Genomic DNA, 17,272 nt, shown 5'->3' with positions numbered 1-17,272 from the left:
CTTCTGGCCTCTGTTGCCTCTAGAAGACATATGACTTGTAACACCTACTCACTGGCATCACATCTACTTTTAGGGTAGCTTCTATCATGCACCATTGCAGGGGTCTGTGTGTTCATATTTCTTGCCAGTTTGTGTGTATGTGTGTGTGTGGGGGGCATGCTATTTACTACTTTGTACCTAGTGCTAGTCCAGTGCCTGGCACACAATAGACATTCAATAAAAAAATTTAATATTTATTTATTTTGTTAATGATTTGATTGAAAAAGATAAAAAGATTCCTGGAACACTTGTGTTCTTTGCGCTTCTTAAATTAATTGAACTCTAAAGCACAACCTAAAATTAAAGCAAGATAGAGACACCTGGGTGGCTCAGTGGTTGAGCATCTGCCTTTAGCTCAGGGCATGATCCCAGAAGCTGGGATCGAGTCCCACACTAGGATTCCTGCGAAGAGCCTGCTTCTCCCTCTGCCTATGTCTCTGCCTCTCTCTCTGTGTCTCTCATGAATAAATAAATAAAATCTTAAAAAAAATAAAGCAAGATAAATTGCAATGATTTAACACCATTTGTTGAAGAGGGTGAGAAATATTAGTTAGATAACATGTTTATAATTGAAGAGGTTTATTGTTATGGGCCTACCAGAGTGTCTTAGAATTTTATACTAAAATATGCTTTAAAAGAGTATTTACACTGCTCTCCCACTTTGATGTTGTTGTCACTACTGGTGTTGGTTATTAATGTTTAGAGATGTTCTTCTTATAAAGTTTCAGTTGACATCATTATCATCGTCATTTTCTGTACTCTGTTATGACAACAGTTTGGACAGTAAACCATTATATTTTGTCTTGGGCCCAACTATTTTTTTTAGGTAATTCTGATTCATTCAGCATAACTTTAAATAATTTTTACCTAAAATAGTGTTGCTGCTGATGTGGTAGCACAAAGAAGATTGTATGAGACACTATATTAATAAATTTTAAAAAGCCATTCTGAACGCATTAAGACTTTAATAGTCAAAGCATGCAAGGCCAACCATTGGCTCATAGTTGTGACAGAAATGAGGCAGTAGGACAAGAACAATTAGACTTTGGAACTTAGAAACCTTCCCTTCAAAATTCCTGAAGAAAACTATTTTTGAAAAGCAAAGTACATTGCACTGAAGGGAATCCAAATATAAATGTAGCTTGATTTACTCTATAATATAAAGGTCAGGAATTGGAATCATTACTACTTATTTTCCTATGACAAATTATATGTTTTGCTTTAAAGAAAATAGAATTTACTTATGTTTACTCAATTAAAGAAGATCTATTTACTGTCTATGATGTGCAAGGCATCATACTATAAACTAAAATTTAAAAACTACTAATTACTTAGATTTAATCACTGCTCCTAAGAAACTCTTAGTCAAGTGAGAACCAAACACAATAACAAGATGTGTGTTAGATGGTATAAGAGTTTGGGTATTCGATTCCGGGTTAACACAAATCAGGACATGATTATCTTAACTGGCTATGAAGAGCTGACAGGGCCAAGGAAAAAGATATAGTAATCGTACTTGAACTTGAGCAACATGTTAAACATTTGCCAGGTACCCAAAAGTGAGAAGAGACATTCCGAGAGCAAATGTGTAGAGAGAAATAACAATGCAGAAAAGCTAATGAACATCTACAATACTGGATAAATAGCTGTTTTATAGAAGATCCACTTTCAGAACTTTATTTAGTTACTAAGGTAATGTCATAAGTATCTTCCACATTTCTTCCATCTGCCTTTTTATAGTCTTGCAGCAATAAGACCATAATAAAGCCAGAACTAAAATACTTTTTTTTCAAAGTATTTTTACAGGTTTTGTTACTATATACTCCTGTTGTCACATCAAGATGTACAAAAATAGAGGAAAGTATTCCATATCTAATCCCTCAGTGAGTACACATGGTATCTTTTCAAATAATAAATGATTTCAAGGCAAATATTTGAACTTGTTTTGCCCTTCAAGCCTTGGCTGTGGTTTGTGTCTGAAGGGGAAAATAAAAGAAAAAAGAAAATTCTTTCCAGACATCAATGCAATCTCTGACTCCTGCATCCTAGTTGAAATCTTTGTCATAGAATCCTAGGGACTCAGTACTGTCTAATGCCTGGAACATAGTAGGTCATCAATATTATTTACGAGTAGATGCATGGATGAACAAAAGCATTAATGAAAATCCAGACATTTGCACATGTGGATTTTAACTGAAGCTCTTTACTGGAGAATCAATAGCTGTGGTCTATTCTTAGTCTTCATTTCCACTAAAGAAAGTAATTTGAAAAAATAAAATAAATTTCCTATCACAAAACTATACACTTAAAATATCCTTACGTTGGAATATTTATTAAACCATAAAAAATTATTTCAAATGATAGCATTTATGTTTTTCTGGACTTATTGAAATAGAATTGACATAAAACGCAGGTAAGTTTAAGGGTGCACACCATGTGACTTGATACAAGTGTATATTGTGAAACGATTATCACAGTAATGTTAATTCATCACCTCAAAGAACTACCGATTTTTTTGTGATGACAATATTTAAAATCTACTCTCTCAGCACCTTTCAAGTATTTAAGACAGTATTGTTAACTATGGTCACCATGCTGTAGATTAGATCTTTAGAACTTAACTCTGTCTTTTACAAAATATCATATAGTTTGAATTAAATATATGTAGTCTTCTCAGATTGTCTGCTTTCACTTAGCAATACACATATAAGATTCCTCCATGTATTTTCATGGTCTGATAGCTCATTCTTTTTGGCAGGAGGTAATATTTCACTATCTGGATGTGCCACAGTTTACTTATTTGTCGTCTACTAAAGGACATCTTGGTTACTTCTAGGTTTTGGCAATTATGAACAAAGCTGCTATTGACGTCCATCTGCAGGTTTTTGTGTGGACAGAGTCCTCAATGCATGGCATTTCTACAATAATTTTATTTAATAATGTCATTAGCTGGCATTATTTTAAAACTTATTATTAACCATTTAAGGCGCCTTTAACTTGATTAAGAATTAGTCTATTTGAGGGACGCCTGGGTAGCTCAGTGGTTGAGTATCTGCCTTTGGCTCAGGGCGTGATCCTGGAGTCTTGGGATGGAGTCCCACATTGGGCTTTCTGCATGGCGCCTGCTTCTTCCTTTGCCTGTGTCTCTGCCTCTCTCTCTGTATCTCTCATGAATAAATAAATAAAATTTATAATAAAAAAGAATGAGTCTATTTGAATCCATGTTAGGGATTGAATTTTTTACCCAGAAAACTACAATTTACCAAATTAAATTTTGAATTAATTGCATATATGAAAGTATAAAAGTCAATTTTAATGTGTGATAAGATATTTTTCTTACTTATCTAATCTAAATCTAAATCGTCTTCTTTTAACACGAATCCAATTAGGAATCAATCTCTCATTTTAGGCTTTAGTGTGTTTGTAATAAGACTTTTTAAGAATCCATTCTAGGTCAAAAGGACTGACTACCCAGGCTTTCACTTACTTCTCTCCTTAAAATCCACCAAAACTACAAGAAAAAATCCTAGAAAAACAAGAATAATACTTTCAGAAAGCAAGGATTACTGAAGAATTTCTTAAAGATATAAAGCAGATGGGATTTAATTGAAAAAGAAACCCCACGGAGGTGAGCAACTGACAACTCAATAGGGATTTCTGAAAAAAGAAAGTTTTCCAAACGGAACACCAGAAAACTCCCCAGGATCAGAAAAGCCTAACTTGGGAGCCAAAGCAGTCCCTAGGGCAATTGACAAGATAATTAATTAAAGTGCTGGGAAACTGCTGGGCCAAGATACAGCTCTCAGGCACAAGCTAATGTACTCTAAGTTTAATGGGAGTTCTGCCTCCAGGAACTCCCAGGGTGGGCTTGGTGCCTGGGAAAGAAGTAGGGCAATGTCCTAGTCAACCTCCACTGATAAAGTAACACTGAGTCCCTACTAATGGATCAATGAAACAAAATAAATAATCTGTACACAAAACCTAAAAATCTCAATAGAAATGTGATTAATATGTTCAGAATTTTGGATGAGAAAAACCCATCATAAGCCTACAACAGATCCCAGAAGTCACAAAGGATAAATTGGCATATGTGCCCAGGTAAGTAGGTTTACCTTTATCCTGACCAACTATATCATAAAAAAAAGTAAAAAACAAATGTCAGCATAGAGAACATACCTAAACTACATGTAACAGACAAATATGTGATCTTCCAAATATGCAAAGAGACAGAGATAGATGGAGAGAGAGAGAGAGAAACTATAGACCAATCTCTCTTATTACACACAAAAATATTTAATAACAATTATTAAATTGAATCCAACAATGTAGGAAGAGAATAATACAGCATGACCAAGTGACATTTATTCTAGACTTGCAAAGCTGGATCATCAGGCAAAAATCAACCAATATAATCCATTATGTATGGTCTAAATGTTTCCGTCCCCCCAAAATTTATATGTTGGAATCCTAATGTCCATGGTAGTGGTATTAGGATAGATTTTTGGGAGGTGATTAGGTCACAAAGGCTGAGCTCTCATGAATAGGATCACTGCCTTTATAAAAGAGGCATAGAAGAGCTCCTTTGCCCCTTCTTGCTATATGAAGATACAAGAGAAGCCTGTAATCTGAGAGGGGTTCCCCACCTGACCATACTGGCCTTGATCTGAGTCTTCTAGCTTCCAGAACAGTGAAAAACAAATTTCTACTTATAAGTTCCCCAGTCTGTGGTATTTTGTTGTAACAGCCCAAACAAAGTAAGACATAGCAATAGATTAAAGAAGAAAATTCATATAATCATATCACAAGTGATGAAGAAAAGACATTTTACAAAATCCAGTAGCCATTCATGATAAAAGCTCTCAGCAAGTAGAATTAAAGAAGTACTCCAACTTGATAAAGATCACCTACAAAAAACTTAAAATCTACATAATATTTGATGATGAAAACTGAATGTGTCTGTCCTGAGGTAGTAAGCAAGCAAGCACTTCCACTCTTAGTGCACTTATTCAACATGAGAAGTTTCAGGCAGTACAAAACAACAAAAAGAGAAATAATGTAGATCAAAAACAATGAAATAAAACTGCCCATATTTGCAGATGGCATGATTGTAATTTGGAAAATTCCCAAGAATCTTTATAAAATTGTTCAAAAACAAATTAGTTCAGCAAGGTCACAGGATATAATTTTAGTACACCACAATAAAGCTCAATGCACAAAAACCAATTACATTTCTATATACTAACAAGAAACATGTGAGAATGGAAATTAACAGCACGATACTATTTACAATTGAGCTAACAACATGAAATACTTAATTAGAAGGCTAACAAAACAACTCAGCATCTGTGTAATCTGAAAATTACAAAATGATGATAAAATAAATAAAAGACCTAAATTAATAGACATATCATGTTAATAGATTGGTAGAATCAATATAGTGAAGATATCAATTCTCAAACTCACCTATAGGCTTAATGCAATTCCTCTAAAAATTCCATCCAAGTTTTTATAAACATAGATAAGCTTGTTCTAAAATTTATATTAAAAGGCATAGGACCTAGAATATCTAAACAATTTTATAAAGAATAATAAAGTGGGAGAAACCATTCTATGCAATGTCAAGTTTTACTATATTGGCACAGTAATCAAGACAGTACAATAGTGGCAGAGAGATAGACACATAGTTCAACTGAAGAGAATTAAGAATTCAAATATAGAGGAGCATATATATGTCTAACATGTTTTAGGATTTTTTTTTTACAAAAGTGCAAAAACAATTCACTGAAGGAAAGACAAAATTTTTAACAAATAGTGCCAGAGCAATTGACATCTATGGGCATAAAAATAAACTCCTACCTAAACCTCACACCTCATATTCAGCATTATGTTAAAATGGATCATTAAAACTATAAAACTATTAGAAGGGTAAAGAAAATAGAAAATCTGGAGCCTAGAAATAAAGACTTCCTAAACTCAATACCCCAAAACATGATCCATGGAAGGAAAATCTGATAAAACTTCATCAAAACTAAAGACTTTCATTCTACATATGACCCTGTGAAGAGTTTGAAAAGAAGATATCAGCTGGGAGAAATATTTGCAAACAACACCTACAACAAGGAATTATATCTAGGATAAATAAAGAATTTTCAAAACTGAATAGTAAAAGACAATCTCATTAGAAAATGTGAACAGATACTCCAGTAAAGAGATGCTAAAGCATGACATGAAAATATGTTCAATATCACTAGCCACTAGGAAAATTCAAATAAAAACCACAATGGAATATCACTTATATGCCTATCAGAATGGCTAATATAATAATTTGGTAGTTTCTTATAAATATAAACATCCAACTACCATATAATCTTAACAATTATACATCTGGACTTTTAAGCCTTAGAAATGAAAACACAGTCACACAAATATCTGGGCACAAATGATCACAGTAGCTTTACTTGTAATTGGCCCCAAACTGGAAGCACTCCAGATGTCCTTCAATGGATAGATGATTAAACATACTGTGGTACCATGGTCCATAAGTAGCACCTTGTTGTACCATGGAAAACTACTTAGCGATCGAAAGGAACAATCTATTAATATATACAACAACCTGGATGAATCTCCAGATTATTAAGCTTAGAAAAAAAAATCAATCCCAAAAGATCACACTCTATGATTCCATTTATGTAATAATCTTGAAATGACAAAATTATAGAGCAGAAGAACAGATGGGTAGTTTCTGGGGCTTGGCCAGGGGAGAAAAGTGGGGTAGCTGTGATCCTAAAAGGGTAGCATGAGATATCTTTGTGATAGAACTCTTCTGTATCTTGACCATGGTGGATGCGACACAAATCTACAGATGTAATAATTTGTATGGAAGTAAATGCCTACAAACCAACACACACACACAAATTAGGGCATGTAAAATTGGTGAAATTTAAATAAAGTAGATAAATTGTGTTGAAATAAATTTCCTGGTTAAGGTATTACACTATAGTAATGCGAGATGTTATCATTGGTAGAAACTGAGGTCTGCTCAAGGGTGTAAATCTTTCTGTATTATATTTGACAACTGCCTATACTTCTACATAAGACATTTAAAAATAAACAAACTTAAGAATCTATCTCAGAGATTCTGGTATATTTTGTCTATAGCAGGGCCAAAGGGTTGTACTTAAAATCCATTCAGCTCTCCCTCCCTTGCTCACTCCCAATCTCTATCTCCCTGCTAGGCTGAAGTTAGAGCTTCAGTTTCAGCCTACAGAACTCAAGACCAGATATTGTTATGACATACATTGCTATGTTTATCTCAGTATTATTGTCAATAACATAACTATTTTTAATATTTTAATAAATTAGGTAAAAAAGACCACTAAATATGATTTAATAAACAATGATCTTAAAAGCATTTTAATGTCAGAGTTTTAGAAATATTTGCAATAACTGATTGTACTTTGCACTACTTTTTTGTACTAGATGCAACATTAGTTTAGCCTCATTAGGAGACATTTTAATTTAGAGTGTGAATATAGTTTTATGTGGTTTTCAATTATTTTTCTAAAATAAATTAGCTTATTACTATATACACTGGCAAATACTGTTGGCAATAAAAATGGCAAATAAAAAAGACAAAAGACAAGTCTTATTCGGAATACAGTTATGATGAAAATCTATACAGAGAGAGAGGGAAAGAGAGAGAGAGAGAGAGAGAAAGTTTTAGCTCACTTGTTTCAACCAACTCTTGATTAAATAAAATTCCATGACAACTAGCAAGATTGAACAGTCCTACGGAGCCTATTGTAATCAAATCAGGCTTGAGTCATAAGTGAAAATGAATTCAGATTGCACCTCCTCCTAAATGTTTTTCTAAGTAACAGACACTCTGAAATAAAGACCCTGTCAGAGGGAGCTGGCAAAAAATTACAGATTATAATTCTAGAGCCCACACAGCTCCTTTGTCATACTTACTTTTAACCAGAGTGTTTGGCTAGAGGCCTAATTTGGAATGTTAGAAAGGATTCCCAGGGTCATTTTTTGATGATGTGGCATTAAAATTGTTCTCTGAACTGTGATAATCATTACTGTTCATAACCATCAGTATTTTTCTTAGATCACCCTCTTGCAAATAGTCTTGTGGTACATTTCCTATAAGTCTAGCATAGCTAAAGCCCTCAGTCCTGAAGGATGTCTTGGGTCACTGTTTTCTAATGTACTGGGGTACCCTTTCCCCTGGTGACGAGGTAGGCTAAATAGCATTGCTATAATTATGATTGCTGCAATCCAGAATTGAAATCAAAGAACAAAAATGAAAGCCAACCATGCCAACCACATAGTGAATGCTCTTTTTGTCCCATGAGCATATGATTTAATATTCTGCATTCAAAGCTTAGTCTTATGCTTTTGTCATTTAATGGCAACAAATGACTTAATCATTGGAGTTATTAAAAGAGAAGAATATTTAAATGGTTGAATGTTACAAGGCTAAAAAACAAATGACAAACATGTGTCAATCCTGGATTTTGCTAGGAACATAGTCATTCCTTTTCAAAAACCAACATTTTCTCATAATAGTCTGGGAAGCTTGTCTTTCCCATTAAGATCTTTTCCCATTCAAGGGATCAAACTCTTGTAAGAAGCATCTGATTCTGCCTTAGTTTACAGAATACTTGATTATTTCCTCTAGGCTAGAACAACCCTAGGCAAAGGACTCACTCCACCTTTAGACAGACGATAGTTAAATACCTTCACTCAATATTATCTGAAGAGTCTAGCTGAATTCAACTTTTTCTAGACTTGGCCTCAGGTTGAAAAATCAGGATCCTGCTTTTCTTTTGCCTTAATAATCCCTGTAAACTCCACATTCTTTACCCTATAACTTTTCAGAGAAGGGCATCAATCTAACAGACAAAGAGAAGGAGAAGCTAAAAGAGTTCCTTTCTCCTTGACTCTGGCTTGAGATCTACATGCTTTTAAAGAGCCCTCTGGAGCCAAGAAGAAGTGAATGGATTTTTAACATTTTCTGGCACTCTTCTGTAGTCACTTTTCTCCTTATGAGATAGTGTGTCAAGTAGTAATCTTAGGAGGAAGAACTGGGGGTTGAGGCTTTGCTGTTTCAGTAGAATTTTGCCGTCCAAATAGAAAAACTTACCAGGAGGGCAGCCAAAAGAAAGCAAGCCAGAAATTAAAGGGGGATCAACAAAGCTAGTCCCTGGTTCTGTGGCATTTCTCCAGATTATCCTATGGCTGAGTTTGCTTCATTTTTGCACTCTCTCCTCATTTTCTCTGATGTCATGTAGCTATACCCTGAAACTTTGGTGTCCCTAAATATCACCCAAGATATTTACCATGTTAGTTCCTAGGCTCTGACCCCAAGAAGTTCTGATTTAGACTGTTGTAGTGCATAGGAATCTTAATCTAGGACTAAGCAAAGATTTCTTAGGCTTCATGCCAAAAAAAAAAAAAGATCTATAAAAGGAATGAATGTGATGAACAGGCAAATGTGATGAACATGGATTTTAAATCATACTTTTTTAAAAGAGTTCTAAGGTTTATGGGTAAGCTGATGAAAAAGAACATAAAACATACTACTGAATCCATCTTCACCAGCATAGCTGACTAAGCAGGAGACTGGACAACACTGCTCAGAATTAAGGAATATAAATTTAAGACTATGTATTCTCGACCTTCCTGGAGACCTAAGGAAAACTAAGATGCATTCAGATAGAGAAGAAGACAACTCTTCACCTTCTCCACGTGTGGCCACAGATTCAAATTCATTCCCAAACCTCAGGCCTTCTGCCCCACATCTCACCCTGTTTCCTACCCCTGACATGTGTACTGGAACTATAACTAACAAGTGAGCTTCTGCCTTGGTTTTTGTGCCAAAATTCTTTTTGAAGAAATCTACTTTAGCACCAATATTTTTCTAGCACTAGTTCCTTCTCAAATTTTTGTTGGTGTCTCCTACCTTCTTTGTGAAGCCATCTGGGTGTGATCCCGAGTGTTTCATTTCCTCCAGAGTGCAGGAATCGCTCTCCCCTGTCTACTCTCCATTTTGTTCAATCTTCCTAGATTTATGTGCTGTCATCACTCTTCCCTTTGAATCCCATATTTAGATTCCCCACACTTCCCCTCAGGATTACTGTCTGATGCTTTAGCACCTTCGTCCCAAGGCCTTGCCCCAGATGCTGGTCTGATTCTTTCAACACAGTCAACCTGAATCTCACCAAGTCTTGAAACAATATACTTTGTGAAAGAAAGCCACTAAATTGGCCAGCATAACTGAAACGAATTATCTTAATCTTCCCTAATCCACTCATCTGGCCAAATCATGGTAAACCCTCAATACCAGACACTTAAAAGAGGAAAGATATCTTTTTATTGGGTAGGAAGGATAAAATTAATTGAAAGTGATTGACAAGCATGTCACTTGTGTTTTTCTAGTACTGAATCCAAAGGAACATCTCATCAAAATAAAGGCATTTGATCCTAAAGATTAATGTACAGTAGAAGCCCATCTGGATTCCTCTTTCTTGCTGTGGAAATAATAAACAGGTTGGTTTAAGACTATGTTAATACCTTAGTAGACATCTTCGAGAGTATCTTAAAGTCTTACACAATTGTATCTTCTCTTAACAGTACAGTGAGATCTGCTTCTCTGGTTCATCTATTCCAAGCCAATACATCTGAACTTATTTTTCACTTCCTCTTTAGAGCCATTCAGAAAAAAAGAAGAAAAAATTGTCTTTACTAGATCAACTGCTTTTTCTTCCTTGCAAAGGCACCATTTTTTTTTAAACAGTATGATTGTTTGGTGTGAAGTTGGGGCTGAGATTAATCTTATTTCTTATGGATATGGCAGTACCATTTCTTGAAAAGATTTTTCCTTCCTCAAAAGAATGATTCAGTTCCTTTGATGGAAGTCAATTGACTGGATAAGTGAAACTGTTTCTGAACTCTTCTGTTCCATTGATCTGTCATACCTTATGCCAGGACCATGCTATACTGAATTTTCTAGCTTAATAATAATTCCTGAAGACAGCTTGTGTAAATTTCAAACTGGCTTTTTTTTTTCATTTTCAGGAGTCTAGATCCTTTGCATTTTTATATACATTTCAGAATCAGCTTAATAAATAGTGAAAGAGAGGGGAGGGATAGAGGGAGGGAGGGAGAGGAGGAGAAAGGGAGTGAGAGGGAGAAACAAGAAACAGTCTCCTGATGGAATAATAACTGGGAATACATGGAATTTGTGACTCAACTAGGTGATAACTGACATCTTTAAAGCACTGTGCCTTCCAAAGCATACATTTGTTTTGTGTTATTTCATTTTCATTTTTTAGGTGCTATTTAGTTTCTCTGAGCATCGATTTCAGTGATGAGGTCTTACATGACTTCTACCAAATTTATTTCTAAATATTTTTATATTTGTCTCCTCAATAATTAGAATTATTGTAAAATTTTACTTGCAGTTATTTACCATAGTATATAAAAACTAATTTAAAAAAAATAAGCTGCTCTCTGAGAACTTGTTCAATTCACTCTTAGTTCTAATAGTTATTTGTAAGATTACTTAGGATCTTCTACATACAGAATCATGCCACACACCTACAGAGAAACTTCCAATCTTTATGTTTTTTTTTATTTTAATTTCCTAGATTTATTTTTATGGCCAGACTTACCAGTATGATACTTAATAGGAGAGTAAGAGTGATCATATTTGTCTTATTTTAAACTTAGTAGGAAAATAATAAAAATTTCACAATTTGGTATAATGTTGGTTATAAATTATCCCAGATGCCCCTTACCAGATCAAAAACCTTATGTTACTAATTTTCTGAAATATTTTATTATGAATAGGTTCTGAAGTTTACAGAATATTTTACTATATCTACTGAAATGATCTTTAGTCATCTTTTCTTTGACCCTTAAGATTGTGCATAACAATGATTTTTGAATGTTAAGCTAACCTTGCATTCTTGTGATAAACCACTTAAACACATTCTGTTAAAGGTTTTACATGAAAAACATTGATTAGTAATTTATTTTAACATTTTGTTTCAGGTTTTGCTATTAGGGTTATGCGAGCCTCATAAAGTGAGATGGGAAGTATTCATCTTTCCTTAATTGTTAACAGACTACTGGAAATTCTGACTTCCTTAAATGTTTGATAGAATTCTACACTATATCATCTGAGTCTGGATTTTTCTTTCTGAAAATATTTTGGTAATGAACATAAGTTCTTTAATATAGTTTCCTTACCTATAAAATAGGAATAATAATAGTATTTCTTTATATTTCTTTGACACAGCAGAGTGTGCCCCTCTTGTAGGATTTTAATCAAAATTAGTTAATTTGATATTTGTAAAGTTCTATACTAGAATCAGGCTCACAGCAAGTGATCAAGAAATATCTGTTAAATATATAAAGCATCTGTTAACATCTTAAAGCTTCTTATTCCAGATCTTGTGCATATGAATAATAATTTTTAAGAAAATTAAGATTATAATATATGGGATTAATATGTTTCTTAAGAAATTATGTTTCTCATGTCATTAGAATTTTGTAATTATACTATGTAGAATCCATCATAAGAATGTCCCCATAAAGATTTAAACAATCTGTTAGTTGAAGAGTTACATCCAGTGATCATTTTTTAAAAAATATTTATTTATTTGAGAGAAAGAGAGCACAAGTTGGGGGAGGGAGAGAGGGGGAGAGACAATTTCAAGCAGACTCCATACTGAGCATGGAGCCTGATGTGGGGCTTGATCTCACAACCCTGAGATCATGACTTGAGCAAAAATCAAGAGTTGGATGCTGCACTGACTGATCCACCCCGATGCCTACCCCAAAGCTTATTTTTTTAAATAAAGTATTGATATGAAATTCTTAGGATGGAGGCTTTGAAGATATTTTTATCCCTTACATAAGCTACCAATTATTTCCCAAAAGTTTACTTCTTTTACCAAAATGTTTTAGTAGTACAGTCTTTCCAACACTGGATTCTACTATAATTTCCACTGTTGCTTATTTCACTGGTAAACTAGCATATGTTTAGCTTTAGTTTGAAAAATGAATAATTTTGTTTTTAAATTTTATTTATTTATTCATGAGAGACACAAAGAGAGAGAGGCAGAAACACAGGCAGAGGGAGAAGCAGGATCCATGCAGGGAGCCTGATGCAGAACTTGATCCTGGGACCCCGGGATCATGCCTTGAGCCAAAGGCAGATGCTCAATCGCTGAGCCACCCAAGTGTCCCTAAAATGAGTAATATTGAACATTTTTCAATAGTGGATTCTGTGTTCTTCTTTATTCATGATATGAATATAGTGTGTTAGAATTTTGCATATTGATTTTCAAAGTCTCAATTTATCATTCACTGTGGTTTTAACAGTGTTTTGACACAGCAGAGTGTGCCCCTCTCAGGTTTATGTATTAAAGTTTATGATTTTCTTAATTTTCTTTTCTCTTTAGACAATTCTTGAAAGTGTTTTATAATTCAATATTCAATTTTCTACTATTTTTATTGCTTACTAATTTTTTCATCTTAGGAATAAAAACAAATATTTTATTACCTTCACATAATAGATGAGGGTACTGATGCCTGGAGGATCACTTGACTTAGTAGGTAGTGATATTGAGACCTTAATTCCAACCCTCCTATTCCAAAGCCCATGCCAAACTTATGACAAGCATACTGCAAAATTGCATGCTCTAAAAATCTATTTTAAATTTATTAATAGACTATACATTTGTGAAACAGATTACTATAGGGTCCAGGAGGTAGGGAATGGAGGTCAGATGCCTTTAGGACAAGTTAGAAACTGTTGCATGTGAAGCTCAGTGTCTTAAAAGTTATTAGAATTATGGTATAGTAGGAAAGTCCTATTTTTTCCCTAAGGGATCAGAAATCATGGAGTTTTTTATTTTTTATTTTATTTTTAAATTTAAATTCAATTAGCTAACATACAGTACATCATTAATTTCAGATGTAGTTTTCCATAATTCATCAGTTGCAGAAGGCAGGTTTTTAAAACAGTGCTCACAGGAGTAATGTCTGCACAGTTAGACTCAAAGGACACCACTGGAGTCTACCAACCAACCTAATATGTAATAATCTTGGCCCAGTCCCAACCAGCTCCCTACTTTAAGAGACTCACCTTAACCTCTAAAGCACAAAGCCCCAAATCCTATGAATATTCTTCGATTCACCCCTCCTAGACACTGTTAAGAGTATCATGGTGGAGTTCTCTTTTTCTGCAGCAAATTTTAATCATCCTGGTTTTGCTATATGAACAGGTTATCCACTGGTGTTTGCAGAATTCAATACTTTTGGGAAACCACTATAAAGATCAAAGGAATAAACCTTGATATGTGTGAGAAAAGACTCTTTTGAGAAACTTCAAGTTTATTCCTCTGGTTTTGTTCATACATGGGTGCTCTCTGTTGTCTAAGAGTAAGGAGCAGTTACCAGTAGCCTGAAAACACACAGGATGTTTTAGAATGGAGAGGGAAGAGAAAGAGCATCATATTTATGGTCACCCTGCAATTTGTGCAGGGCTTGGAGTCAGTAGTTGATTTTTTTCATCGGGTAAATTATTTGTGCCCTTGAATAACTACGTAAAATGTTTAACCTCATTATGATCCAGAGACACATAAACTAAGTGATATGTCATTTTTCACTCATTTGATTTGTAAAGACAGTACATGAAAATAAGGAAAAAAGGGGGTTATCTTTAGTATGATTAAATGTTAACACTATTATGGAAGATCAAAGTAGAAGGATGATTGATGGGCTGACCCTTAATGATGGATTCAAATACTTTGAATAGTAAAATATGTCCAAACACATACTGACAGTGGTGTACTGTCATGGTGAGGGACATAAAGAAAGCAATCTGTCCCAAAAGGAAGGACTGTTTTCTCACTGACATATTTTAGAATGGCTAGCATATGGTAATAATACAAAGCAGATCAACTTTTAGTTGGTTTCAAATGGTGTTTTTACAAGCTCTATGTAAAATAAATTCCTTTGCTGTTTGCACTGGGGCAAACTGCTCTCCACTATGACTCCAAACTCAACATCTTAATATGCTGTTGCTTACTTGCACTTTACAGGTCTCAGTTCTCATAAGAAACACTGAGGTCACCTCAGTGACTGGATGTGATTTTCCTTAATAAACCAAAGAAAGGAATCATTCCTAGTGTAAAAAGTCATTACGCCTTTCAAATAATAGGAAGCAACATGTGTGTCAATCATTTATGGTTTCAGATAAGGAATAAATGCCATGCATGAGGAAATCATTAATAAACAGTTCTTTGAAAAAGACTTGTAAACGTCTACTGTGTACCTAAATATATCTGTGTGTGATTTTTAAAGTCTATTTCTCTTTCACTTTTAAGTAAGAAAAATATATGACAGTTGTGGAAGAAATATCTAATGTTTGGCTTTCCTAGAATTGTCTTAATATTATTAATTATTAAATTTCTAAGTAGGAAATGAAAAGAGATCCACAGGAATTCACAAGAAAAATATATTCACAGCAGTAGATTCCTGCATTTTGGGATTGAATTTTTTTAAAACAACCTGAGAGTTTGAGTATAGTCTTGATGAGGTAAAAGTGTTTGCATCAGTTCTGGACAAAATTTTGAGTACATTTTCAGTTGCTGAGCATAGTTATTACCTATGTTTAAGACAAGATTATTGGGGCACCTGACTGGCTCAGTTGGTTAAGAATCTGCCTTTGGCTCAGGTCATGATCTCAGGATCCTGAGATCGAGCCCCATGTCAAGCTTCCTGCTCAGTGAGGAGTCTGCTTCTGCTGCTCCTCCCTCCCCTGCCCATGCTCTCTCTCTCTCTCTCTCTCTCTCTCTCTCTCTCCCTCTCATGAATTTTTAAAACATTAAAAAAAGAGGATTCTCAATAAATTAAAAGACATCTTCATGTGATAAAGCATAACTCAATATTCAATAATTAAATTATTTGAAATATACCTCATGATTTCTATTGATTTTATTATTAATCCTGGTTAATATTTTAAATTATTTAAAAATTTAGAACTTATTATATTGTATAGTAAAAAATTGCTATAACAAATGAAATGATTTGAGAATTTCAGATGACACAAAAATTGATTAATAATAAGTGTTGTAAAATTGTGACTACATGGATACTCAGAAAATAATAGTAGGGAGATAGGTAGAAAAGCAGGTAGGCACTCAGCTAGGCAGATTGATAAATACACACATTAGGGCTCAACAAGCAAAACATAAATCACTAGTTTTGCTTTTTAAAGAAAGATTTTTATAAGTAGTACATGAATTACTTGATATGTTTTTTTAATAAATTTATTTTTTATTGGTGTTCAATTTACCAACATACAGAATAACACCCAGTGCTCATCCCGTCAAGTGCCCCCCTCAGTGCCCGTCACCCAGTCACCCCCACCACCCCCTCCTCCCCTTCCACCACCCCTAGTTCGTTCCCCAGAGTTAGGAGTCTTCATGTTCTGTCTCCCTTTCTGATATTTCCCACACATTTCTTCTCCCTTCCCTTATATTCCCTTTCACTATTATTTATATTCCCCAAATGAATGAGAACATATAACATTTGTCCTTCTCCGATTGACTTGAGCAAAGAATTGGAGGGGAAAAAGACACAATTCAACACCACACAAAAAAAAAATCTGATTAAAAAAATGGGCAGATAACCGGAATATATATTTTTCCAAAGATACAGAATTGACCAAAATACACATGTAAAAATGTTCCACATCACTAATCATCAGGGAAATACAAATAAAAACCAGAACGAGGGATCCCTGGGTGGCGCAGCGGTTTAGCTCCTGCCTTTGGCCGAGGGCGCGATCCTGGAGACCCGGGATCGAATCCCACGTCAGGCTCCCGGTGCATGGAGCCTGCTTCTCCCTCTGCCTGTGTCTCTGCCTCTCTCTCTCTCTCTGTGTTACTATCATAAATAAATAAAAAAATTAAAAAAAAACACAACGAGATATCACCTTATACCCATCAGAATGGCTAAAACAAAAAGACAAGAAATAACAAGTGTTCGTAAGGATGTGGAGAAAAAAAGAAAGAAAGAAAGACAACCGTTATGCACTGTTGGTGGGAATTTAAGTTGGTACAGCCACTGTGAAAAACAGTTGGGAGGCTCCTCAAAAAATTAAAACTAGAAATACCATAGGATCCAATAATTCCAAAGGAAATGATAA

Source organism: Nyctereutes procyonoides, unplaced genomic scaffold (assembly GCF_905146905.1).
Source record: "Nyctereutes procyonoides isolate TBG_1078 unplaced genomic scaffold, NYPRO_anot_genome, whole genome shotgun sequence".
Classification (NCBI taxonomy): domain Eukaryota; kingdom Metazoa; phylum Chordata; class Mammalia; order Carnivora; family Canidae; genus Nyctereutes; species Nyctereutes procyonoides.
Note: the sequence above shows the minus strand (reverse complement) of the source record.